Raw genomic sequence first — 26,459 nt, forward strand, 5'->3', positions numbered from 1 at the left:
ACCACTCTGCTTGTACTCCAGGCCTGTAGCCAACGCCTCTTGTCATACTCAAGATCCACGAAGAGATCTTTGTACAAGTGGTGATTACACCTCTTCTTGCTCTCTAAACAAGAGGAAACCCAGGAACTTCCTCGCATCAAATTACAGAGATGCTCTTCCTAAAAGCTTAAGCAACAAGGGCTAGGAGGAGACCAACAAACACATTTTGCACATATGCTTCAAGTCTTCTTGAAGTGTGCAAGGCTCTAATTAGGTTTTTCTTTGCCTGCAAGGAGGAAAACCCAAGCTCCTAGCTACATACAAAAGATAAAGCTCATTCCACTGCAATGCACTGCTGACAAAGAACCTTTTCACACCTTACAGGAACAAGTGGGAGATCTGGTTTGCAACGTCTTTATCAAACAGCTGGCTTTAAAAAAAAAAAAAGACTTTAGATATCAATGTGTTTGCTTTAACTGTAGATAAAAAGCTCGTACTGCCAGTGAGTGATCCTTCTTTCACAGGTGCCTTAGAAGCTGTTAGGAACTAGTTAATAAAATACCAGGAATTTCAGTGCTGGGGAAGGGCTGAGACCCAAGTCGAAGACACAGCCAAATCTGGATTTTTAGTTTCTTAATTTGGTGCATAGGACCAGGAGAAGGCTCTGAGCAAAGCCCTCACTGGAGCTGCTCTACAGTGGTATTCACCAGTCTGCTCACCCAGGGCCAGATCCTGCACAGACCGGCCATGCCTTCCCTCTGGCTCCACCAGCAGAAGACCCAGTAGGACTGGGAGGTCAGTGGGATCCTGGGATGCCCAAGCAATCGGAAAGCCCAGCCAGGGGCATCTCAGTGGGTGATCCCAGCTCCGACACCCAACACACAGCGACGTACCAAACCTGAGTTGCAAACCAGCATTTTGCAGCAGATCTAAATGAGAGTGGAGTTGGCTTGGTGAGCCCAGGTGAACTTCAGCAGTGTTTATATGTGTTTAGTAAATTGTTTCTGTGTGCTGAAGGACAAAAAGCTAGGGGAGAAGAGAAAATCTAAACACCACTGTATGTAGTGTTATCATCTTTCACATGTGGACCCAAGCAAACAAAGTTATTTGGTGATTTCACCAGAGGTACAGATGGAGTCACTGGAGGAGTCAGCTGCAGAATACAGATTTCCTAGCTGCCCTTCTCTCTTGGCCATCAAAAGCAAGCCTTCAATGTACAGAAGAGGCATCATGCAGAAGAAATACAATAATTTTTCAGTGCATCTTCTATGTCATTTGACCCAGACTGTAACATGCTGAGTGAGCAAACCAGGAACACAGTTCAGCGGGGGGAAGTCTGGGTCCCAGGGGATGCCTCTGCAGCAGAGCACAAAACCCATGCAAGCAATGCCAGGGGTCCCCATCCTCCCTGAGGGGTGGTGTCTTGCAGACACTTCTGGGCTGAGCCTCCAGGCAGTCCTCCTGGTGAAGGTCTTGTCTTGTCACATGACCACGTTGCACAGGGATTGACCACCAACCATCCTCACCAACCTGGCACGATGCTGTTTTTCACCTACCATGTGCAAATCCGTGTGGTTATCTCTAGCCTCTCTTACAGACACAGCAAGTGCTTGACTTCCCTGCTAGTTAAAGCAAAGAATGTTTTTATCCTCAATCTTCGTCTACCATCTCAATTTGGCCTACGGGTCGCAGTAAAATTCAAGAGTGAGGCGACCGATTTTGTTTCCCCCTGCACACCCTCTCTACCCCCCATTTCCTTCCTTTAATCTGATGCGAAATCATGCTTACGAAGCAGGAAGATGAAACTTTTAATGTCTTACAAAAACTGATATGAATGCAGAATAAATGTATAGCAAAGCATTTTTAGCCCTTTGCCTTCAGCACCTGCTCTTTGTATAGTAAAAATAAATAGAATTAAGCTAGATTAAAAGAGTTAACTTTTTCTCCACCCTGCGGAAGGAGGGATCTATTTGCCAACACACATAAGGAGATTCAACCCAAATCAGCACAACTGCCAAAAAGGATGACTTTCACAGCAAATTGATACCCACAGAGACCAACACAATGATCTGGTTCTGGTATTAGAGAAAATAGAAAAAAAGCTTGTCACCTTCACTAAAGCATCTAACTCACTGTAAATGATTATAAAAATGCAAATTTGGTTGTTATCACTACAGCTATTGAGTCATCCATGTCTACACTGAATAGGAATAGTTTTAATTTTAAAATTTAAAGCCATCTCCTTTTTAATGGGATGAATCAACCTCAAAATGATGTTCTTCAGCAGAAATAGTTAAATTAAGATGATGAAAAATGGAATAAACACTCATGTCATCTCCTCTGAAACCAGACAACAAAGTCCTATAAGCTGATCCACATGTGGCTAGTGCCAGCTGTGGGTTACAAACACAGTGGAAAGCTGCCCGAGAGTCCAGGGTGATCCAGAAGCAGGAATAAGGAGAGCAGATATGAGCACCTCCATCCCCCTCCTCAGATACGAAGCTTAGGCTGGGCATCAAAACCTTCAGGAGAAGCTGACCCCACCACTCCACACAAACCTACATCTCAAATTGGGTCCTAACAAGGAAAAGCCACCTTCAGAGCATGGCACCAAGGACTTTGCAAGGTCTTGCCTTCAGCAGAAGCTAGTGAGGAAACAATACGACTGAACTCCTAAAGATCAGGAAAGCAAACTGGCTAGTGAATGAGAAAACCATGTACATACCTGCTGGACGTGAGAGCTGATGTACTGGAAAAGCTCTGGGAGAAGAAAAAAATATTCTTCTGCTGGGTAAAGCAATGGCTCCATCTTGAGAAAATGCAAGGGGAGGTATTCCATTAAGTGACCTGTTTGCTATAATCCTCAGAACAGAGAGGTTTCCTTCCCAAATGACACGAGGTGACCCAGGAAAAAAAAGGTTAAAAGCACAGTAGGAACTTCCAGATGCTTTTATCCGCAGCAGATGTTCTCCAGAGGGTTTTGGAGGTCCATACATCCTAAAAATCCTTGGGAGCTACCAGAAGGACCACACTGCCAGGCTCCTCCAAATATTACTCCAGACTGGTGGGAAGCATGGGGCTGGGACCTTCAGAGAGAGGAAAGGGACAGGCCGTTACATGACAACTCTTACCATGTTGGACAAGGCTTATTCCCATGCAAACCTGTATCTTTTGATTTATTTTTGCACAGGGGGAAGTTTTTAGGGTTTTTTTCCTTTTTGCTTTCTTTTTTCTTCAAATTGTGTGGTTTATTTAAATGAATGTCACACTGAGCATAGGCATACCATGGGGCCACCACCTCCAGATGCCTCATAGATGCCAGGTGATGTAAGCAGAGGAGGACAACAAGCCAGCAACTGAAAAAAAGTTCTCACCTAAACAGATCCTTCCAAAACCCTCTTTTTTTTTTTTTTTTTGTGTCAGAGGAAATGAGACAGTTTTCCTCTCCACTCCTTTTTTTCCACGCCTTCTGAACCTAGTGATGTGTTTTCTCCACCAGCGAAGAGAAGGACAGAAGGCATTATAAGGCAGCAGGTCAGCAGGACCATCTGCCTTCCTGATTTCAGAGGAAAATGTCCACCCACCGTCAGAAGCATCACCGTCAGGAGTCCGTGCCAAGGTCTGGCCCATCAGTGGGATCCTACCCTCGACATCTCAGAAACATGCAGCTCTTGAGTACAACCCTCTTTGACCTCCTACCAGGCAGAGCTACGCTTCCCACCTCTATGTTCAAAGAAAATAAACACATCCCAGTAAAATGGCTCAAAATACGCAGGTAATTAGTCATAAAGATTTTGATATATATTTGAGATATATAAAATCATCATAGTCTGGGGTTTTTGGGGTTTTGTTTTTGTTTTGTTGTTTGGGTTTTTTGTTTGTTTGTTTTTTAAATCTGAGTTTACTAATTGTGCTAGGAATAGAGTTGCTGGGATTTTGTTTGTTATTTAAGGTATGAAAACTGTCGCACAAGGCCCAGAAATAACGCCTAGCAAGCACTGCAAGGAAACTCAAATAACTCTTTGTCCAACACTGCTTTCTATTTCATCTGTAATAAAAACAGAAGAGAGCAGCTGAGAGCCAAAAGGGGTTTTTTTTCCACTTTGTTTTAGCTGCAGCAGGACAGGAAGGTGATATCATTGTGTAATGTAACCAGGTAAAGGAGTAATGAAAGTGCAAGCAAATAGATCAAATAGCACAAGATTAAATAAAAGGTGTGATAATAATTTGATCCGCTAATTGTGTCAATAAAGTCCTATCTATCCTCAAACAGCGGAAACGTCATCAGAAATAAAAAAAAAATCAAGTGAATAATTAAATGTACAAAAACCTATTATATTTTCCCCAGATGCTCTCTTTAAAGGGTTCATTAGGAGAATCACGTGTTTATTTTAAATAAAATTCCACTGACTTTGATCACATTTAAATCACCTCTAGTACAAAACCTGCTTTGAATCAAAACTTCTTCCTCCCTAGGGAAAACAATAAAAATTCCCTTCTCTGCAGTAAAGATGCAGCCTTACTGCAACCCAAGCTAACCTGCGTCGTGATGCCACCAACAGGACTGGACGACACCATAACCCATGAAAATCTGATGTCTCTGAAATGTATTTGGGTTGTTAACTACAAAATCCAGCATGCAAGTCAGTACAAGGCAACTGGAAGTCTGCAGACATGTCTGCAGATGCAGCTGAGGTCTGTTAATTCATGGAAAAAGAAATCTGAATTGCCTTGCCCTTGCTTCCAGTTTTTTTCCAGTGATGGGGAGAGTTAGGAAATGAACTATTCCCTAACCTCCCCTCCATTAAATGAACCAAAGCCGGAGAAGGTCTGACCCAACCCCCTGAGCTGAGCTGGAAAAGGACTCGAATTCCCCAAAATAACTCCCATCCCACCAATTACACAGTGAACCTCAGCCACTTTGATGACTAGATGACACTCAAAACGCCTGTAAAACCTATTTCTCTACTGCAGGAACACCTGCCTAAAATCCTTGAGCTAATGGTTTTCTCTATAAACCAATTACCTGTAAAATATGAGCATGCAAACAGAGATAAATCTCTGTCACCAGAGAAATGAGACTTGCCCACAGACCCAGACCTTCATCATGCTGTGCCTGGAGCAGCAGCAGGGCTTTTTGTCCTGACTCCACCACGGATGTGTCAATATGTACTTTGCTCACTTCTCCTGGGAGACGAGCCCAACGGTCCTCACTGTCCAATGAGCAAAAACATCATTTTCTTGTTTTCTTCCTTGTATTTTGTCCCCCACCTCACATGCACCACACCACTCACATCACTCCCATCACCTGCCTTCAAGCCCAGCTGGATGGCAGCAGGACCCAAGGGCTATGGAAGAGCTCAGTGACCACCATCTTGCACATGTCGTGTTTTTTACATATGGGCTTTTCTACTCAGGTTATATGGGTTGGCACAACTGAGAAACCAATAACAGATGATTAATATTCATTTTAAACATCTTTCTTCATGATATGAAGGAACCTCAGCACCTTCCACCCTTGGATGTAAGGAGAAGATACTGTCTCAGTGCTTCCCAGTTAAATCTCTTGTGCCCAGGAGAGATGCCTGAAAAGTCAACTTTCCAGTTCCTGGGGCTCTATCCTCAAAATGCACCAGGTTGTTAAGGCTAAGCACTCTGCCTGCTAGGAAGACCCTACCTCCAGCTACAGCTCACTGCACTCCAGGCTCTCAGCAGCCTTTTGCTTCCCCCTCAAATCAGAGGGTCTTCCTTGCAGACTGCCTATGAGTATTGCCTAACACCAACAGTTTAGGTCTTGCCCTAAATAACTTACTGAAAGTCATGCAGTAGGTTGGCAGCAAAGCCCTGAAGAACATCCAGATTTTGCAAGTCATGAGCCAGCACTTGAAAAACACATTCATCCTCCCCATCCCTTTATGAGGAATAACTCCGTTACTCGTACACAACAAAGGTTCCATCACCCACATGAACAAACACGGCGTGCTGAGCATGCGTCCAGCTCCGAGCAAATAAGGCATCAGCCTCAACACGGACAGCAGCACTCTGAGCCCATGGCTGCTCTCCAAGGGCAGCAAGAACAAGTCAACATGAGCTGAAAAAAAACAGCAGCAAGCAGAGCATGCCCTGCTACGGAGAGCCCCTGAATGATTAATAGCCACATGAAAAAAGTTTAAGAGACTCGTTGCTAATTAGTTAAGAAATACAAGGGGGAAAGAGAGAAGAATAAGGAGTTCCACCTGTTGAATTTTGACCGTTAAAAGAGTCCCAAGTGCAATGGCTCATTTAGAAAACAAAGCATGTTTTCTGTGCCTGTGTTTTTTGTTTAAGGAAAGGGCTATTTTTCCACTTCAGCATGTTCATTACAACCCAGCCATGTGAGTTAAGTGTAGTAAGGGACCTGTTAAACCTCATGATCTGCTGTAGTAAGCTCCAGCAGTGACTTTATTACAGGCAAGAATGAAACTGGGGACATTCACCTCCACTGCTCCACCCACCAGGCACCGCGGGCAGCGCGTGTTCAGTTCACCAACACTGAAATCCCCTCCTAAACACAAGGTGAACATCTCACAATGGTTTCATTACATCCCCATACAGAAGAACATTTCCAGGTGCAAAGACTGATTATCAAAGTCAATGCTACCCAATAGAAGAAGAAAAAAAATAAGAAAAAAAAACCCCAACTTTTCTATTTTTCTATAAATTCTGCAGCTCATTTTAAGCCTACAGTTGCAGGTGTATTTGATGAAAGGCAGCAGATCACTATAGTGTGTGTCCCAGCTACCATGGGGAATGGTTTTCTCCTGGTTTAGTGAGCTAAAGCAGGCTCGACACCAGCATCGGTGGAAGGAAGAGGGCAGGATCAAGCCCAGACTGTCCCCTGCAATAACATCCAGCTGGTGAATCAGCTCAAGCCATCTCCAAAACCTCTCCTTGGCTATAACCTCTCTGTTCTTAGGCATGTAATTTGAAAAGAATTATAGACTGAACCTGGCATAGCAGTGAGAGTGGCAAAATCAGGAGGTTTCAGGTCAACAGGACTTGTGTTTTGTAGCAGTGAGGAAACATGAACTTGTTTACTTTGTGGAGTCATGGAGGGACATCAGTAACAGTCTCTTCTAACATGTGCCTATAATATTTAGATCTTTATAATAGAGAAAAAAACAAACCCCTAAAAACAAATTTCCCCCTCCCCCAAAAAATGTAAAGGCTCCTTTTCCTCCTCACTCAGCAACACCAAGTTCTTGAAGTAACCTGACTGCTTTTGAGGGCTTCACAAGCTTGGCCAACAGACACATTCCAGGCAATCTCTAGAGCTAGGACTTTTGCTCCTAAATCAGAAAAAGCAGCTATGGCTGGGGCATGATTAATGAGGGGAAGGCACTTCACAGATGCTCCATCACCCTGTGACCAGGTGAAGACACATGCACACCCAATTAACAGTGCAAATCAGGAGACCATTACAGTTTGCTCATTAACCCCCAAGAGTTGGTAAACTTGCATCAGTCTGAAATATCCTCTGTAATACAAACCACTGTTTGTATTACAGAGTATTTTAGGAAAACAAGGTGGAGGCAGTAGCCATTTACCATGTCCCACCCTGCATTTTTCATCCTAAAAGTCAATACCTTCCTGCGAACTCCAACCAAAAGATGTTTGAAAGAGAAAGATAAGCACAGAAGGATTGCCCGGTAGATTGGGAACCCCAACCCACCCTCCACCCAAAGGTGAGTTGCTTGATAATGCATAAAGTGCAACATGAAAATGCTTCTGAGAACTACTAACTCTTGTAATAATTCCAAAAGAAAGTGCACTTTTAAAATGAAAACTTAGATATTCCACTGAAGGTATCATCACACAAATTCTTCTCTCTTGCATCCATACAGGACTCCTCACCCACACTCAATATGGGTCTGCCAACCAATCCGAACCAACTCCCAAGAGACCAAGGGGTTGTATTTTTACAGCTCAAATTCCCTCACAAAATGCAGGTCATGACTATGATATTTTGTCTTCACAAAAGTATTCCAAATGAGGATCACAAGCAGGGATGCTATTATTTAAAACACTGCTGAGATGCCTTACACTGAACCCTGTTCTTCTAACCCTTTTTGTTTGGAAGACAAAAAGCAAAATTTTAAGCAAATGTCCCACAATCTGACATTTTAAGCACCATGTCACTGTCGTGGTTTAACCACAGCCAGCAACTAAGCACCATGCAGCCATTCGCTCACTTTTCCCTTCCCCTCGCCCCCAATGTGATGGGGAGGAGAATCGTGAAAAAAAGTAAAACTCATGAGTTATGAACAGTTTAATAACTGAAATAAATTATAATAATAACAGTAATAATAATTGTAATGAAAAGGGAGATAACAAGAAGAGAGAAAGAAAGACAAGTGATGCAATTGCTCACCACCCGCTGACCAGTGCCCAGCCAGTCCCCGAGCAGCGATTGGCCCCTCGCAGCCAACTCCCCCCAGTTTATAACTGAGCATGACGTCCTATGGTATGGAATAGCCTTTTGGCTAGTTCAGGTCAGCTCTCCTGGCCGTGCTCCCTTCCATCTTCCTGTGCACCTGCTCGCTGGCAGAGCATGGGAAACTGAAAAATCCTTAACTTAGGATAAGCACTGCTCAGCAACAACTGAAACATCCCTGTGTTATCAACATTATTCTCATACTAAATCCAAACCACAGCACTGTACCAGCTACTAGGAAGAAAATTAACTCTGTCCCAGCTGAAACCAGGACAATCACCTTGGACCATTTTCAAAGTAAGATTTAATAACCTTACGCTCCATCTGCACCAGTTGACATAGTATAACTAACTTTAAAATGTTCCCTAATGAGGACTGGGGGGAGAACCTCTCCTAATAAATGGAAGGCTGTTGCACAGAAAAGACCAAAGGAACAAACTGTAAAGTAAATATTAGCTAGCCCTTTTATAGTATTCAAGACGGCAATGTTCCCCAACTTAGTAGGTGAAAGTACCAAGAAAAATCATTTTATTTCATGCTGTTGAAATCACCTCTAATATGGAAATAAACAGTCCATACATCCTCGTCTTTGCAAAAGATGCCTTACAATTTAAAGAGTGTCATTCTCAAGAGGTACTGAGTTGCCTCACCTAGAAAAAAAAAAAGGTCACAGGAAAAACAAGTCTATCAAGAATGACCACTTCAGTCCTGAACCACTTTCAGCTCTGACAACAACTACCCTCTGAGATGCAGTCAGGCTCCTTGGGTAAGAGGAACATCCACCTGACTGCTCAGCAATGCTCCAAGAGTGTGGGTCACTCAGTAACGAGCTGACTCATCAAAAAAAAAAAAAGCCTAGACTTTTTTTTTTTCCCTTCTTTCATTTCAGAACATCTGTGCAAGACACCAGCACAAACTGCGCCTGTGTTGCAATTATAACTTTAGTTGGGTACAGGTGAGACCAGAGGAGCTGTAACCCCTGCACTCTCCCTCCAGCTGCCTGTTCCCACCACACAGCAGTACAGGGCACTGCAGGGTGGGGTACCCATTGCTGACCTCAGTTCCCAAATATTCCTGGCATGGGATGCGCATGAGGGCAAAATCAGACTTGCAGATCCAATGCAGAGGCATGTAAAGCAAGGGACAGCATTTCACTCTTCCTGCTCTCCCAGGACTGTGGATTCTGGCTTCAAAGCTGGTTTACAGAAATGCTGGCCTCCAGGCTAAGCTTAGAGAGATAAGCTGAGCCCCTTGAAGTGCAGGAGGAAATGGATTTTTGTTTTGCTTGTTTGCTTGCTTTTTTTAAATAGACTCTCATTTAAGTCAATAGTCTCTACTGACCAACTACCAAAAGAAAAGTCAAGATCTGTGCATCAAAATGAAAGGCAGGTTGCCACACCTGGGCTAAGGGCCCTTCCTGACAGTTTTAAGTGAAGCACATCAATCAGCCCAGGGAGGACCAACGTCACCACCCCAACATGGTACCTGGCCACGCTGCAAGAGCAACTGCAGATCCTTCAGCTGTCTCTTCATCGGATGAGATATTTCACACCACAGGCTTTCCTGCTCCTCTGCACCAGCCAGGAAGGAGGTACAGATGGGTCACCACCCTGGCAGAAGCAGAGCCACACCAGTCCAGGCTACACCTATCTCATCTTCTCTGCTTCACATGGGCCGTGAGAGACACAGGAGGGCACATAACTGGTTGACGGTTGTGTGGTGCTGTGGGACGGAGGCAGTGGAAAAGGCCATGTGAGGGTGCCTCGCACAACACATCCCATCACATTAGTTTTAGGAGGAGTGAGAGTCAGCACATGCTTTTTGCAACACCCCTCTGAAAACCCACCAGGGAGAACACTGCTCATCGCAGGTGGAGTGGGGACAAGGACTGCAATACTTTGTGGTACATTAGTCCTTAAACTCCAGGACACCAGCAGCACAACCTCATGCTTAATCTCTACCTTTTCTTCTGCTCTTCTAACTCATTTTGGTTTTACATGCACATGGGAGAAACTACATCTTAGGACAACCATGCTTGAGGGCTGGGTCTGTATCTCGACCCAGTTCCAACTAGCTGCCAACACAGCTGGACCTTGCGTAGTCTTTCACCAGTCAAAAGTGAGAAGTGTCTCAGCCCACCAAGAGCAGCAGAGACCTGACAGACAGCCTTGTTACAGAGAGGATGCTTCACACAGTTCAACAAGAACACACAGCAGGGGCAAAAGCACTTCCTCCACAGCACCCCTGGGGCTATGCTTGGGCTTTTGTTGGTCCATCCTTCTGTTTGGGACCTTTTTTCAAGCATAATTGGGCAAAAGCACTATTCTCCTCAATGCAAGACAAACCTCCAGAGTCTTTGCTGGTACAGATCTGTGAGCCTTCTAGCAACACCAAGGGCTGAAAGGAGGTACAGAGAGCCATGAGCTCTCTGGTGCTAACCTTGCTGCTGACGGGGGGGGGGGGGGGGGGGGGGGGATTCAGCTCTTATGGGGGTAAAGCCTCCCATGACCTACAGTGCTATAAAACAGAGTTACATGATGGGGTGTAAAATCACCAAGTTTGTGTTGTTCTTGGTAATCCCTCAACAACTGAACCAGGAGACACCCACAGCAGATACAGATCATCACTACCTGGTCACCAACATACAGGGATAACACAGCAGTGGGAATCAGAGGGGTTCATGTTTGTGAAGATTTTATGAGGTGGTACCAGTACTTCTTCCACTTCCAAGATCAAATGTAATAAAAAATAATACCCACTTATAAATAGTTCAAGCTACTGAACCATTTAAAATATCTACCTCTACACCTGCAGCAGCAATCTCCTCCAGACAAGGGGACATAGCTGCCTGGGTCTGCATATTCAATAGCTAGACCAAAACGTCTCATCGCCTCTTACAAATGCAGAAGAAAGGCAGTTGGGAACCCAAAAGAGTCCTCCAAGACTTCTGAAAAGCCTTTGGTGACTCCACAGTTGCTACAAGTGTGCAGGAGGCAACCACTAGCTATGACAAAGACCTGAATGGGAGATTAGAGATGACAAAGAGTTCAGCTGCACTGATCAGTCAATTTTTCCTAAACACCACTAGGGGAGAGGCCTCCCAGTCAGCTGACTTCTCCTCTTCCAAAAGAAACAAAAGGCACTTGTTATACCTGGTGGAGACGTTTCACATATACCCAGAGAAGCGTGTAACAAGGGCACACCAACCATTGAGTCCTGTCTGCCAGAGAGAAGCTCCACATAAGCCTGACTCCGAGCCTAATTAGTACACATTTTTTTAAATTCTTTAATTCTTCTAAGTCCTTATGAAACAGACATTTGGTACTTGCCCATTCACTGAAAACTGGTGCTTACCCAGGTTTCCATCCCACTGTTCACACCCAAGTGGGCACCATTTCACCTCCTTGGGCTGCCGGTGTGCTCAAACAAAAGCCTCTTTCTTTCCTCAGGTCCCACAGCCAGGCACGTGGCAGCAAGGAAACCATTAGCTCTCCCGCTGGCACAAGTCTAGCCCCAAAGACCTCTCACAGGTATGAGATGGGAGTTGCTGTTCCACCTCCAGAGCTGCTTAGCTGCATCGTGACACACAGCCCCATGCTCCCTTGCTGGGCACCACTGCGGGATTCCTGGGAAACTGGGAAACTTCACTGCAAACTCACTTCTTACCTTGTCCAAAACGAACTGCGGCTTCCCATGCGCGGCTTGGTCACCGTGAAACACCCTGGCTTTCTAGAGCAGGGCCCAGTCTGAAGCTTGCAGTCGCTTTTTGCTACTTTTTAATTATAACTTTTAGTCTACAGCTTTACTTACCAGCTTACAAAAAAAGGGGAAAAAATCACTAAGCCAGCTACAAAAATAATCCTCCCGCTCGCTACATTTTCAGTTCTTTATCTTAGAGCTGTTCTTTAAGCCTTCAGGATCTAGGCTGTCACCATGAAGGCTAAAAACATGCTTTATAGTCAAACAAATGCTGAAATTCTCAGAAGACTACACCACCCCAGGAGCAAAGGAGTTGTGCTAAAATTATGAAAGTGGCTAATAGAGAGATTAATTAGATGCTATTAAAAAACCCCAGAAGGCACCAGCCCCTCACTTTTCAAAAGTAAAATCAACCAACTGGAAGCATCTCCTTCACAGTTGACGTTTGCTTTCATCAACCCCACACCACTACAGACTCCTGAAATCCCTCTATTAAACTGGATTTGCAATTCTCCCTGTTAAACCGTCCATACTGTCACTGCTTCATCTCCAAGAAGGTAGAGATGTGTCAGCCACCAGAGTTGGGATGGTGGGGTTGGTCCTCTGAAGGCACCAGTGGGACAAAGAGCGAGCAGAAGACCACAGTGCTGGCAAAGTCTGATCACTGCGGCATTGGTCCAACACAGTTCCAGCCCCACAAACACCAAATTGACTTCTGGTCCAACGAGGCCAAAAGGGGACATTTCTGAGCCTGCTACTCCTCTCCATGCTCCTCTGGACCAGCTCAACTCATCAACCCAAAGGAAACCACACATTACTTTTGCTAGGAGCGCTTTTTGCAGGTAAAACAAACCAGCCCAAAGCTAGTTGAGAAGCAGCAAGGGGCTAAGGGCCAAGAAGGAAAAAAGCCATTTTTTAATGAGGGTAAATCACGCCTTGCACAGCTGATGTGTTTCAAGCTTAATATTTGGCTCCTTTTAAAGCTGAATTCTCAGTGGCTGCCTCCTCCTCCTCCAAGAACCAGATGGAAGCCCAGTGGTAATGACTTTCCCTGTGCACTGTCACACTTGGCTTGAGGTCCGAGCATCCCTGTGGAGCCCAAGAGAAGCCCCACGTGCTCCAGGGCTGGCACACAACTCCATAAAGGCAACTGAGGTGAAGATTTCAAAACATCTCTGGGAATAGCAGTGCAGAGACATTTTGGCAGATCAGGCTCTGTCTTCCTGTTACTTTTTTTAAAGCTCCCACTTACTAAGGGCACATGTTCAATATTCCGTAAATAATAACAGAAAGTGTTTGCCATTAAACCGAAGCCCATGGAATAATTTGACTCATTTCGGCTAGCAATTCCAAATAAATGCTTGCTTGCTATTACAGGCAGCTTTAATGTGCTGCTCAGTCAAATCAACAGGCACGAGCTCAGGACTCTCTTGAGGTGAAAGAAAATATTATTATTCGGAAAGATTTCCTAACAACATAGGATTAGGCTTCATCCAAACATAGATGTTGCATTGATTTAACTAAACCCAGCATGGAAAAGTTTTATTTATTGAATCATACAGTTACATTATAAAATTACAGCCCAGGACTCATTTTTCTGCTGATGCAAAGATTCCCACCGAGGACTGGGCTCCATCTCTACCTGCCCTGTCCCATGCACTTGTGAAAGGATGTTTTGCTCATTGTCTTGTACTTGCAGAGCACTCCCTACCGTGTACCAGTTTTAATACTCCTCAACAAAATCACATCAGACCTATCAAGCCTCCATTCCCATCACTCTTTCGCCTACATCCTTTGTAAAAGGCTTCATCCTTTGTAAAGATTATTGCAGCCTCATCATCAAGGGGAAAAAAACAAAACACAAAAAACAAGACCCCTGAAAACACATCTGGATCCTGTATAAGCCTCTCTTGTGTTTGCAAAATAAATATACAGCCTAACAGTGGCAGAGAGCTGCAGCGAACCAGCTGTTTGCTCCTCACTGCCAGAGCCACCTCCCACCAACCCCGCACCATGCACAAACAGGGCAGCAGTCAGGCTCCAGCTCAGCTGGGTGGATGGATGACCGCCCAGGGTTGGCACCCCCATCATTTTGATGCTTGACTCTGCACACAAAACCAACTAACCTTCCTGCAACCCAAAGAGGACATTTTTTGATTTTTATTCCAAGACTGACATATTTATTGCTACTAATACATTTATTTTAGTCATGTCCAGGCTTTTCAATGCTTAATGACCAGATTTTCTGAAGAGCTTTCATGCTGCAAGAAAAGTAAGGGAAAATGGGATTATTTTATCACTACATTAGCATCTAAAGGCATCAAAGGAATTCCTAGCCACACACCGCTTGCTGTATGTGAATGGAGCTAAGTACTGTATTTACATACAAGGCCTGCTCAGTAAGTCTCAGTAGAATTTAAGAGTCACAGAATCATAGAATGGTTGGGGCTGGAAGGGACCTTAAAGGGAATCTAGTCCAAGCCCTCCCCAAGGAGCAGGAACATCTTCAACTAGATCAGATTGCTCAGAGCCCCATCCAACCTGACCTTGAAAGTTTCCAGTCCAAAAGGTCCCTTTTCTTTTGCAGGGATGACGCTGTCCTGGAAGGTGCAGGGTTCACTCTGCCAACACATCTCATGGTTAGGCATTGCTGTCCCTTTGCTCTTTGCCATGACCCCATTACTGGAAGCACTGCCCCTGCCACCATGCCAAAAAAGCGATGCAGGTGAGTGCTCTTTGATTTGCTTCAGGGAAAAAAAAAGGTAGGGTCGGATGAAGCTGTTTAAACATCAATTTGAGCTCACTGGATGGGGAGAGAAAACGCCTGGAGCCTGTACAACTGCTCCTACAGCACTGACTGTCCACCGCTTCCACGGCTCCCCTGCCCCAGGCTCAGCGGAGACCTCCACATGGGCTTCTCGGCAGGGGAAAGGTCTGCCAGCATGTCTACCAAACCCACACATAAAGTCCGGGATGTGTCTTACCTACTGTGCAAATACATTAATACCAAAAGCAGATCCATCTGTCACCACTGGCCTGAAGCACTGGAGCTGTGCCTGACACAAAGCTGCTGCCTGTGCTCTGAGCTTTGCTCCTCTCCTTCCCAAGAGCTGCTTAAGAAGATCAGCCTTTCTTAAGCATCTGACTTACCCTTGCCAGGAGCAAACAGTCCCACTTCAGCCTCTCTATTAATTTCAATGGAGTCAGGATTTGTCTCTCACGGTCATAATCTGCTGCAGGGACAGGGTGGGGGAACAGAAGATCTGTTTTCATGTAGATGCCCATCCTTTATCACAAAGGATGGAGGAAGGTTATTGCAGGTGATGCTATCTTTCCTTAAGTGAAGCAATATTAGCCCCAATCCATAAGTCCCCAGGGCTATTTGGCTGAAATAACTGAAATAACTTCCTTCTGAAGACTGCTCATCAAGACTTTTTTGCCAATCTCCTACCTAGGCTGAACTCATTTCTCTTGGGGATGATGCCTGAGCAGTAGTCAGTGGCCTTTCCAGACCTCCTTTCCAATTTACGTAAGATAGCAAATGCAAAGCTGATACACATGGTACATAATCAGACTGCAGGATGTATTTGACAAAGAAAGCTCCCAAGGTTAAAGGAACAAAGAAGGAAGGAGAACACACCTAAACATATCAACAATATAGTAAGTGGTACACTAACAACTGAACTTTGTGATTCAGGGCTAACAAACAGCAACAAATTTTTTTTTAAAAAAGTATTTATTATAGGAGATTAAACTTAATAATGTTTTTCTCAAGAAGATGACACCTCCTGCCCTCCTCTGACCCATCTGACGTTGCTCATCTGGGAGTGGGGCTATAGGCTTGGACACTTTTGTGGCTGATGCAACCCAGCAAACCTAATGTGGCAGCGTACTCAGCCGCCGGTGTGTGCTCCTGCAGCCGACATGGCACACACGGTCCCAAGGCTGCCCCGTGATCCCGGAGCTGCTGGGAGGTGGGCGGCAGCTGCGGCGTGATGCAGCAAGGCTATAAAAAGCCGAGGACGCAGCCGGGAAAGCAGCGGCCGACTTGCGCCAGCAGCGTGCCAGCATCACCTTTCACCTACATCTGCTGAGCTGCTTTCCCAATAAAAGATTATCTTGGAAAAACAAGCCCCATCACGGCTGCTCACTCCAACAGGTCCCAGGATCAGTTACATCCTCGCAGGACACAACGAGTTAAGGTCGGAGTAGGGGGGACCCCATGCCCAAAGCCATCCCCAGAGCCCAGGGCATCAGAACAGGCTGTTCCAGGAAAAGAGAGCCTGTTCCCATCCCCCGTGGCTTCTGACAGGGCTCAGTCCCCATTCATTCCTCTGCAGAGGCTGCCCCCTCACCATGGTGCAAGCAAAAGCCCCAGCAGCTTCATGCAGAGGACTGATGCTCCCTTCCTGAAAAGGGCCACCAGAGAAGAGTGCAGCAAGAACATCACCAGCATGTCGAAAATCCTGATGGCTTTTCCAGCTCCAACCCCGCTGGCTCTCCAGCCCGGCAGCAAAGCACAACAAACTCAGGACCTGAAAGTCAGCAACAGCGATCTGGGAAATTCACAGAGGGAAAACATATCAGAAATGCATCAGCCCCAGAGGAAGGTGCCAGAAGCTACCATCAAGAGGATGCTTAGATCCAAACCTGATGTTGGTTCCATCAAAATACTCTCACTGTCTCCCATGCTGGACCGGGTTGTTCATGCCTGATCACAACTCAGCTTCGCTCTCCTCCACGTCCTCCCCAGTGCCCAGCTGGCTCCAGCTAATGTGCTCACCTCAGCTCTGCCATCCAGCAGGATGGACTTCGGAGCTATCAGAAGTGCTGGAGCCAGCCAGTGCGATGTCAGAAAACCCAAGAAGTTATGTTAGCTGCTTAATTGCTCCGGTTCTGGTCTGCCTATCTGGGTTCCCACTGATGGCAATTTTTAATTTATTTATTTATTTTGTTATCTATCTTTTTAGTCTTTCTATGCCCCTTTAAAGTCATCCACATGCTGTCACTATACATACATCACCATACCAAAAAATTGTTACTAGAGTCTTTATTATACAAAAAAGCACCAAAACTAGGGCTTTTTTTCCTGATGTGTAAACTGATATATCAATGAAAAAGAGGCTCACACAATACAGCAACATGGCTGCGAACATAAGACTGGTAGAAGAGTCAGGACTCCTTAGGAACATGTTTTCAGGAAGAAAGTGGAAAGATCCTAGTAGATATTACAATTTTTTCCTACCTCAAAAGCAGCACGGATTAACAAAGCCGATAAAAACGACCTGGAAAACTACAGTGGAGTGCCTTGGCCTTGATTTTGATCTTGAAATAACCTGGCCCAAGCTCAAGAATGATTTTTAATGTTTATTTTTAGAACGCATTACCTTCAAACCTCCAGACCTGTCCTTTAAATAGTTCAACGCATTAAATACCTTTTCCATTTTTTTCCATGAGGCTGAAAACACGATCTGTGAAGTCACATTTATCAAGAGAGACTTATCCATCATTGCTATCTCAGTAAGTACTTTTCCAAGGAAAGCAGTATTCATTTCACAGCAGATGTGGCCTTTCCCACCATCTACCACCAAGAAATGCACTGTGCCGATATCCATGGCCAAAGCCAACCTGATCTTTCCACAGCTACACCAAAGTTCTGGCCTTGAGTTGACAAAGCTCAGTTTAGCTGTTATTCTCACTGACACAAGCCAAATCTGTGTAAGAATTCACCCTCTCAGGGCTACATTTTCTCACAGCTGACAACCTTGATCCACCTGGATACTCAAGTTGGATGCGAACAGCTTGCTGCAAGTAAGAGTATCTGCATCAACTGTGAGTACACTTTAGCTTTATTGGAGGAGGTCCGACCACTCCCAGACAGGTTTGGGAACATGCACAGCTGCCACATGGTTCCCCATGCAGATCATGTACTAGCACCACCACTAGTCAGAACCCAAAACTGACAGAAATTGCTGATTTTCCTTAAATCAAAACAATTCCATTGGCAGAGATCTGCATCAATGCGCCCAAACTGATATGAGGACATCCAATCTTCCTATCTTCTCATGAACGTTCATGACAGTGTAAAGCCATTGAAGACCACACATGGGACTGGGAGGGATGGTGGGAGTCTGTTCTCTTCCGACCCTAATGCAGCATAACGAAGCAGTACAAATAGCCCCACTTGTGGGACACTGGGGGATGAGAGACCTTGTGATCCTCAACTGCCTTAACATCTCCACTTCCTGCCACCCTCCCTTTCCACGTGCCACCCCATAAAGGGACCTCTGTGAAACGGTCTTCTAAATCCAAGCCCTCAAGCATCCCCATGGACATACACAACCCAGAAGCCTGCAGTAATTTATTGTATATTATTTTAAGTGGTTCAATAGCACTAATGAAGTCCTATTCATTAGGATGGCCGGAGGCATGTTAGGCCATAATACCTAAAGATCACAGCTCTGCATATCTAAAGAGACCAGGAATAACTCTGAAGAATGTGAACCCTCCAGAGACCATGTGGTGAGCCTTCCAGTGAAAGGGATAGCTTTTAAACATAGTGACACAGGAATCACCAGATGGGATCAAAACCAACCACCACTCTTGCTCAGCATCCGGTCTCCAACCTCAGATGTTTTGGAGAGGAGACCCACACGTGAGAGGATGCTCCTGCTCGCACTCACCACTGGGCACACACAAATGACCTGCTGCATTATACAGCTTAATTAAAACAACAGTTTAAACTAATTCCTCGGCTGCGACTAGTAGCAGCGGAGGAGCTGACACGGTTCCCCTTCTGCCACCCATGGCAAGCGTGGCAGCCTCCAGGAAGCAGAGCAGACAGCTGACAGACATGACATCTACCAAAGGGGTTGCATCATTGGGAGACCACCTGCCACAACCCCTAGAGGTCCATTTAACCACAGGGTCACTGCTCAAACCAACTATGTACTTCCATGTGGATATATAGATACTTACTTTTTATCTCAGATAGCCTTCCTCTTGTGTTTTTGCCCCAGCAGACCTATTCTGAATCTCACCAGGGTATAACTTCATGTCTGGCAGTAGAGGAGAGTGCTGACTCCCTAGCCCAGGTGAGTTGAAGTAAGGACAGCTCAGGCATTTGCTACCCACCACTGTCCACTTCAATCCTCCTCCTGCATATTATGTCACTGTGGTTATGTGTCATCCTGACCTCAACTCCCCAGTTTGGTAGCTCAGGTACTGGCTCTACAGCGATGAGTTTCCATGACCATTTTGTACCAATAACCCTTCATAAAGGCAGAGCCACCAGCAGCACACTGGGAAGCAGCGAGTGTGAGCAGGTTCTGCACTCTAGTAAATGGGGATATGTCTGGTTTCAGGGAATCACCGAAACAAGGCTCCAGGTCTCCAGAATGGTCCTTCCCACTGCCAAGACTGAGAAATAATAAAAGCTGAATGAGGAAATGAGGAGAAAAATAAACACCCACATATTGTGGTTCATTTATTGTTTCAAACAGCTGCAGCAGAAATTCTGCTTTTTTTTCCCTTTCCTTCCACACACAAATGAAAAGAAGCATGGAAAGCAAGGGCCCTGTCAGCATCTGTTCTGCACTGCCTGTTCATTCCTAAGGGCCAGCCAGGGAGATGGACCTCAAATTACAACCACAAGTACAACCGTACAGATAAACCTCTCCCAGAGATAAACCCCTTATTTACAGCAGAGTACACATCTACTTCAAACTGCACTGCTGCAAAAAGCATCTTTGTCCATCTACAGCAGGGGCTTGTCCTGACTTCACTGCATGAGTAGCCAGAGTTACAATAAACCCACAGCGCAGAGGAGGACCTCTTGAAAGCCGGGTGAACCACGGCACTGCCTAAAAGCTTTGGTGTTTCACTTCAGCTCCTGTGACCCACATTTAAAAAGATGAAAATAGTTTAAACAAAGAACTGGAGCCCCTGAGGTCTGCAGAAAATTGGAAGTAGAAATTTCACCTTAGCAGCAGAAAGTCTATTACGAACAAAACCATCACAGAATTACAGCTGTATCTTCCTAGTCATCACTGCCACAATTATAACCAAAAATAAATAAAACATCATATTACATGTACTTTTTATACCCCATATTGCCAAACAATCCTGGTAAAGAAGACCCAATCACGAAAAATAAAGTTTTCATTGTTGCTCCTTTTAAGTACTGCATTGTACCGCAGTGACATCAAGCTTGGGGCTTGGTGCCAGAGTTGAGTGAAGATTAGTTTTAGTGAAGGCTGGTCCCACTAGAAATTTCACCTCTCTGTAGGTGAGTGCAGGTGCGCTGGGGATGGCAGCACAGCAGGTCTTCAAGGGCAACATGACTCTGGAGAATGCTGGAGAGCAAAGTATTTCTGGTAGATCTAAAGAAGATGTAAGGCTACACCAGTCACAGCAGGATAGCCTGCCACTGAGATGCTATGTTCTACCTGGGAACTAATGTTCAATAAGGATGTGTTTGAACAGAGCGCGATAGAGGATCAAGCTGTCAGGAGCAGGAGGGGAATGAGGAGCCCCTCTCAGAAGACAGGACAGAGTGAGCTGCCTGTGTTGAACCTGCATCGCTCAGAGGTTATGAGACTGCTGTCTCCATCACAGAAAAAGTGATATAAGCTAAAGGACAACACTGGCACAAGAACAAATGAGCATCAGCTGGCTATGAACGACTTCAGGCTGCAGCAAGAAGGTCCCTAGCCATGCCCAGCTCTGGATGCCTTCCAGCAGTCGCAAGGCAGGCAGCTCAATCAATCTTAAGATGCAGTTTGATAAATTTATTAATGAGATTATACCCCTTGGCTGCTCATGAGGGTAAGGAAGAGACCTTCGTGATCCCAGCAGTGTTATGCACTCTTGTGTTCTTCCTCTCATTAGCAGCATTTCTTAATTGGCTGCTGCTTATCCTCCTCCACCTAGATGCCACAACTCTTACACCCATCCCCTCTGATGGAAACTCATTCTGAACATGTAACAGGACACTCTGGAAACCCAGAGGTTTAAAAGTCTACTGCAGAGAAAATAAATATTATTTACCCCATTTTACAGGTGCAGCAATGAGGACAGGAGGAATCTGCTTCTACACCACACGGAACCACTTCTCAGCATTGGGCTATGTATCACAAACATGAATTACACATCAAGCCCAAACTACCAGCAAGGACAAAACCACACCGTGACAGAGACTGCCATATATCATAGGGATTACCCCACTCCTCCAAGGACAAGAACTCCCAAAGCTTTGAACCAAGTTTGCTCTGCCTGATTCTTGTTACCCATGCCCAGCTCTTAAACAACATGCAAGACTCCACCACCTTTGTCCACCACTGAAAGCTCTTCACGTACACGCTACAATAAATCCAATGTAATCTTCTCTATCGGACTCTGTTTTAAGAGAGGGGTTGTCCCTACCACCTCCCAGTGTGTCTCCATCCCACTTCCCAGCAGCCCCCCTTCTACACCAGACACCCCGGTTTCTTACCCACAAACACTTCCACCACTTTTTTGGGATGTCTCTGGAGATTACTGCTCAGTATTCTTCTAAGCCATTTGTTTTTAAAGGCACTCAGATCCTTTGCCTGTACCTTTGATAGGTTTCCAGCTTTCAGATCCACATGTTTAGATAAAAATTACTTTCATAGTTTAGCCTTTCAGCTCCAGATTTTCAATGACCAAATCTCAGTTAAGCCAGTAAATGCAGCTGCTGCCTTGCCAACGTGTGACACCATTTCCTTCTGGACATCCCCAGTGGCTCCGCTACAGCTACCAGGATACACAAATGGATTCATTTCTTGTATTCCACTGCCTTCTAATGTAAGGTTTGACTTGGGAGCTGCAAGGGCTTTGATGAGACCAGTGGGTTTGTACCAGCCAGGACACCCCCACCTCCCTATGAGGCTGGGAGGTCTCTACTTGCACATCTGAGCAGTCCCACAGACTCCACAGTGAACTTGGGACTCTGGGTTTGCCTTCAAACTCTCAGCTGAGTGAACAGGAAAGCCCGGCTGTGAACAGGCATGGCTGAAACCCAGGGTTTACTTAAACTGAAATACATCTCATTGGCACTGAGGACACAAGGAAAAACCTGTTTTCCAGCCTCCATAAAGCTTGGGGGCAACCAGCTGGGGACAAATCCAAAACCACCCCAGCACTATAAACCACAGGGTACATCCCCTAAAACATTCCAGCTGCAGCTGCTCAGGAATAACCACGAGTTTTGTTTTTAATCCAGATTAAGGTAGCACCCAAATTTACTCCGGAATATAACAAGCCTGAATTTAGACATGTCTTGCTGTGCATGGCTGGGTTGTCCCAGGTGCTGGCAGCCAGGTGCCAGTCTCTTTGAGGAACTCCATCTTTAGCAAAACCTCGTCTAGCACAAAGCCTCCCCACCCTTCAAGACAAGAAACTACAGCTACCGACAGCCCCAAACTGGTGAGGATTACTTAACATTTGGACAACTATTTGCAAGCAAGGAGCCCTGTGAAAGCACGGCAAATTATGCAAATATAAAATAAAGAGGAAACGTCGGCATCTTATACAAGTTTGCCCTCATTCTATCAAAGCCTCGCAGCGGTAATGCGTTCCTCCTCCCAGTAAAGCTGCTGGGATCGTGTCACCTGCTTTAATGCACTTGTCTTTAGCTTCTTCTACATGCCAGGAGTGCATGAATTTAATTAGTATTCCAGTTTTATTTAGATTTAGTACAAGGGGAGGGGATGTTTTCAAAGGGAATCCACTTCTCATTTCAGACCCTTAGCCAGGCTCAGCTGAATGGATATATATTTTAAACATCACCACCCTCCCTGCCTGCTTGTATGCCAGGGACTGCTATCATCACAGCATCACAGGTCACATCACTTCAGCAGGCAAGGCTGGCCCAAGCGGGCTGGCTGAGACAGCAACTGAAGGCAGCAATCAGGCAGGTTGGGGGTGTGATACTATGTTAAGGTGCTGGATTTGACTGGGAAAAGGTCTGTCTGCACTCCAGGTCAGCAAAACAGAGTAAGAGCACTTACTCCAACATCTGCATCACTACAGGTAATGAGCCTTTAAAAAATAATTAAGTACCTAATCTGTGAAGATTTTGCATACAGGCAAATGCCTAAGTATTTACAAAATACAAATTTCACTTTACTATCCCAAGACTTCCTTTCCCCCTTAAATTTCATACACACGGGGGAAGAAAAAAAAATCCATATCCAGAGACTCGCAAATTCCCAATCCTCACACCCCAAGGCATCATAGCTCCTTTCCACAGACAAGAAACCAAGGCGTCTCACATTTGCCTTGGCTTGATCTGTACTTAAGATGTGTCAGAAGCTGGTAAAATGATGAAAAGAAAATTAAATAAAATTCAGAATACAACCACAGCCCCAACCAGTGTAGTTATGCTGATGAAATGCAATCAATTTAGAAATAGCTCTATGGAGGCAGCAGGGAAAGAAAACCAGAAAAAACCCTTTTCTTTGCTGAAGAAGCTTATTTTTTTTTCTGGAAGCCAGTTTCAGCTGCCCAGCAGAAGAGCTGTACGCAGCATCAGGGGAGTGGATAACGTCACCTGCCGTAGGCAACATCTGCATCATCCAAACATACATTGCCCCTCCAAAATGCCACCTCCTCTTTTCCTACAGAAAGGTAGCAAATGTCATCAGGAAACTGAAAAATAGCCTTACACAAGGGGGGAAAAAAACCCCAAACACCACAAAACAACCTATAAACTTCATAGCATCAATTGTCACTCTATGCAAGCAGTTTTAGGTGTAGGAAACCCAAGGGGCAGTGAAACTCAGATCCAGCACCAGGAACTCCAAGCTGCCACTCCTGGACCAGGATGCTACCCTGTCTTTTCTCTGGGAAGGAAGATTTATCCTATCACTAATAATGAAAAATTAATTAAGGATACTGTCAGGCAAAAAGAACAGTCTCATATCCCAACAAAACACTTTGCTCACTGAAATTTAAATCGCCCATACCTCTTTTTGGTGTGTGTGCAAGTACGGGTGTGCACCAGTGCATTTAGTTTTCAATTCTGCATGCTTCAAGCAAAGGAAATACTCACAAATATTTTTAAACACATACAGAGCCTAAAACAGTAGCTCATAATGGTAATGTAACATAATTAATGTGACTTAGTTACTTCAGCCAGAGAATTAATCTAATCGGTTAGAACAACAAGACAGCCAAAACTTGGCTCCCCTGGCAGAAGCTGCCCTTTCTGCTACCCACAGATTAGCTCCCTTCAGCCACGACGGTCTCTTGGCCACATCTTTAGGGACATCCACTGCCTCTTTACGCTGCTGCCTCTGCAAATGGGACCAGTCCTGGGGACTCAGGTTTGTTACTCCACCCCTGGCCCTACTGCGGTACAAGCAAAGGGTCAGGGGCAGGTATATTTTACTAAATGAGTATTGATATTACATACGTCTTTTGGGGAGGGAGATCTAATCAAGATGAATTTAACAGAGGGGGAATCACCATGCAGTCTGAATCTAAAAGCACAATGAGAGCTGACTGACAGAACAAAATGCCAAAAATCAGATGCCCTCTAAAAATATATAGATTTCAAGTTCCTCAGGATCTGAGGCTCAGGTAGCTGTAGGAACATTTCCGGGGAGATGACAGCTAGTTCCCTTCAGTGTATTTATACTGCCAAGCTGTGAGTGCTGGGTGGCCGCCACCATTTTAAACCCTCTTCATAAATCATTTTGAGATGCTCAAAGTGCAGGTGTCGGTTGCAAAACAGGGGTATTTTAAGGACACTTTCCCCCCTCCTTCTGCTGCCCAGTGGTGACAGAGCTGCAGGGGCACAAACAGCTGCGAGCCCGTGGTCCTCCTGTGGCACATGTTTTGGAAAGCACTAGCACCCACCCTTGCAACCGCTGGCATTTGGGGGGTTCTGAGGAGGGGAGCAGTGCCCAGCTGGGTGGTGGGGGGTTTGCAGGGCTCAGGCTTGGCTGGGAGGTGGGGAGGATGCCACGCTCCGTTAAGCCGTGGAGACGAAGAGGCGGGAGACAGGGCTGCATTCTTCATGGATGAAACAGCAGAGAAAGGGCTCTCGCTGCTTCTCTGGGCACTAGTCAGCATTCAGGAACACAAAAAAAAAACACAACAAAAAAAACAAAGCAAATCCGCTCTGTAGTATTAGGGATTATGACTCAGAGATCATTTTCTTCCTCCCCCCCATGATTCATCCAGTGCTGCCTCATAGCTCAGATTCAGAGCAGCCTCACTGTTTTGGGCTCCCTCTGCCTGAAATCCCTCTAAATAATTGCCCTTTGCAGTCAGCGGTTAAGAATTCAGGGGTTTTTTTTTTTTCCTTCTTTCCCCACCGAAGCGGGGGCCGGAGGGGGGCAAGTGCTGCATGCCGGGACCACGCGCCCGCACGGATGCTCAGCGCCGGCAAAGCCAGCACAGCCCTGTGGGAGCCGCGTGACCGTCTGTGAGCGCAGGCGCAGCCCTAAAGGGGAGATAAATGGGATGTTATCCACGGCGCAAGGGATGGCTGGCTAAGAAGTGCTTCCCGGGAGGTGGAGAGGAAGACATCGGGAGAGGGATGCAACTTCAGAGAGGTGGCAGTCATTGCTGGTGACAAGAAGCGTTCCACGCAGCAGCGGCAACTATCTGGAAAGGACTCAGTTTAGCTCCCAGGATGGGTTAGACATTGCTGGGAAGGAATCCAGAAGCAGGACTGGGGCTGTATGGGGTTTCTAGCCAGGGAGACCATCCTCTGCCTCCTTTGCACCTTCTGCATGTCTAGTGACAAAGGACACCTCACTGTGGGGAATGAGACCTCCAGAAGCATCCCACGCAGCCTGTCACCCGACTTACAATTTTTAGAGGAAAAGGAGCTGTAGCTGCAGGACAGACTGTTCTAGAATGAGGGGAAATACATTATTTTGCGAAGGACGTGGCCTGAGCAGCCCCATCCCACAGACAGGACCCCCAGCACAAAGTGATCCGGGCTGGGCTGAAACAGTCTCATGGCCCCTTTGCATTGGGATAATAATAGCAGCAGATAAATTCCACATTTCAAACAAGGGTAAGATATTAAACAGAGCCTCTGTAGAGAGATTAGGTGGAATAAGAAAAACAATAAATCCTTATGTTCTTGGACTTGAACCGATTGTCAGCGAAGGCCAGAGAGTGGGGCCTCTTTTCCCTCAGTACCACCACGGTGCCCTGCATAACCATGTAGATTGGGGTTCAACAGCTTGCCCAAAGGATGAGGGCTGCAAAACATGGAGCACTGAAATATTCGAGAGACCCTCCTCCAGGTTCACTCCCAAAAATCACT

General features: G+C 45.6%; 1 long non-coding RNA gene across 1 annotated transcript in view; it reads right to left on the minus strand.

Annotated features, from left to right (window-relative positions):
- LOC141932674 (uncharacterized) overlaps positions 1-26,459 on the minus strand; it is a 49,769-nt gene that overhangs the window by 4,625 nt on the left and 18,685 nt on the right. The window contains exon 3 of the long non-coding RNA XR_012625881.1: positions 2,705-3,065. This is a non-coding gene — a long non-coding RNA (uncharacterized LOC141932674). The remainder of the gene's footprint in view (positions 1-2,704; positions 3,066-26,459) is intronic.

Source organism: Strix aluco, chromosome 1, assembly GCF_031877795.1.
Source record: "Strix aluco isolate bStrAlu1 chromosome 1, bStrAlu1.hap1, whole genome shotgun sequence".
NCBI lineage: Eukaryota > Metazoa > Chordata > Aves > Strigiformes > Strigidae > Strix > Strix aluco.